Genomic DNA, 2,437 nt, shown 5'->3' on the forward strand with positions numbered 1-2,437 from the left:
GCACATTTTAGCATGAACCCGTATATTAGAATGTTCAGGGTCGGATATTCTGCAACCTGTTTGATAGCTAACACCTCTATGGGAATCAAGTCTGACCTTCAACAGCCTCTTGGTAGATCCTACGTAGGTCCCAGAGTTACACTTTGGGCAATTTTTCTTAAGGAAATCTTTGTGCCGATAGTGGAGAAGGTAAATTTCCTTTCCGACATATAATACTTTCTTAGCATTCTCAACCAATCAAGAAACGAATGAATGGATTCTTCTGATAACAAACCCCCTTCCCCTGGATAGTTTGCCCCCACCTCCGGCACTGTTGACGACCTCTGCTAATTAAATTAAAGGAAATTCTGTTGACGACCTGGGAACAGAATGAACCCCTCTACTAATGTTACAAAACCAAGTAAGTTGGGTAACACAGGGAAACTTCAAATCCTTCATATTACTCAAATTCCAATAGATATAAATTATGATAAGCTATATAAATCATCTGAGTGCTTTGGATTGATAAAATAAATAAGAATGAAACTTGAAAATAAAAAATATTACTCATGGATATCTTACAACAATCACGACAAAGCATTTAATGCAATATGTAACATCAATAATATTAGATTTAATAACTTAAATGTCATGGGTACTCTTTGTGATAAGGTACCAAATGATTTGGATGTGTATAGACCTTCCGACTGGTTTGAAAAAGATTTTAATTTAACCATTCCTTCCCAGAGAAAGCCAAAACCACCTACTGTATGGGGCTTGTAGCTGAGTCTAAAGGGGTACAGGGAATTATTCTAAAATTCGCAAACTAATTCAGAAAAAGGTAGGAACTAATGCACCAGGCAATATGTCTGGCATTGGACAAAAAAAAAGCTTCCTCCTCCATGCCAAATCATGCACGCAATCGGTAAAACTGTCTAGCCTTAAGACAAGTAGTAATAATATTATGTTATATATCAGACACCACCTAAATTTTAGTTACGGAAGGGGAGTAGTCTTCAATAAAGATTTGTATGAATTTACAGAAGAGGAAATACTGGCCATGCGTCCATTAACGTCGCTGAAAGTGCATAAAGTTCCTGGGACATCAACAGCATTAGGTAATTGGCATACCAGTGATCATTCACCAATTCTTTTAAACACCAACAATAATCCACCTATACAGAGATCGCCACGATGGAACATTCACAAAGTGGATTGAGATACATTTCAGGAGCTAAGCAAAATCGAAGCTAATGCATAACAGTTTGAGTGTTGATGATGACATAGACTTACTGAATGGAACTCTCCATACAACAGGAGTCAATTCAGTTCCCAAAACCACAGGGTTATACAAACGGTGGTCAGTCCCCTGATGGTCTTTGAAACTAACTGTCTTCCACAGAGCCGCCAGTCTTGGATATTTTTTGTTCCCTCAGTCAACAGCAGAACACCATCGTCTTTTGTATGGAGGAGAGTATTCGTAAAAATGATAGCAGGTCAATTCACCCCCAACCAACCACAAATGTTGAGGATGAATGGTCAGGATGTGACTTATGCAAGTGTAAAGCAGCTCCTGGTTACCAGTATAGAAGCATTGAAGAACGGTAAATGCTAGATATTATAACAGAAAAGGAGGAATCTTACAAAGCTCCTCTGGGCTTATAACATCCTGCTTTTCCAACTAGGGTTGTAGCTTAGCTAACTATAATAATAATAATAATAATAATAATAATAATAATAATAATAATAATAATAATAATAATAATAATAATAATAATAATAATAATAATAATAATAATGATAATAATAAAGGGAATTTGATTCCGCACTTTCTACTTGCAATGATACAGTCCCTGGACCCGATGGAATTACATATGCAATGATTAAACATTAAACATACACCTATTAATTCTAATTTTAAGCCTTATCAACAGAATATCTCATGACCATAGTTATCCAAGTGTTTGGGAACTAGCCCTTATTTTAGCATTTTTAAAACCTGGTAAAGACAAGTTTCCAGCAGCAAACTATCGACCAATTGCATTGACATCTTATTTATGTAAGATAATGGAGAAGATGATCGATGTAAGACTGGTGAAGTATCTGGAGAAGAAAGGTATTTTATCCCTTATCTTGTCTGGATTTACAAAAATACACCCAAGGACTGATGTGTTGGTATGAATTTAGTCCTCTATTTGTGAAGCCTTTGCTTCCAAACAGCACCATGTAACAATCTTTTTTTTATTTGAAAAAGCATATGATACTGCACGGAGCTATTTCATAATTAAAACCATTCAACCATAGTTCATTCAAGCATTCGTATCACATAGATTTTCCAAGTTAGAGTAGGTGAAACTCTGCCACAAAAAAAAAAAAAAATGTCAGGAAGGAGTTCCTCAGGGTAGTGTGCTAAGTGTAACCGCATTTGCAATAGCCATTAATGGGATATCCTGTCTGT

This window comes from Palaemon carinicauda, chromosome 32 (genome assembly GCF_036898095.1).
Source record: "Palaemon carinicauda isolate YSFRI2023 chromosome 32, ASM3689809v2, whole genome shotgun sequence".
NCBI lineage: Eukaryota > Metazoa > Arthropoda > Malacostraca > Decapoda > Palaemonidae > Palaemon > Palaemon carinicauda.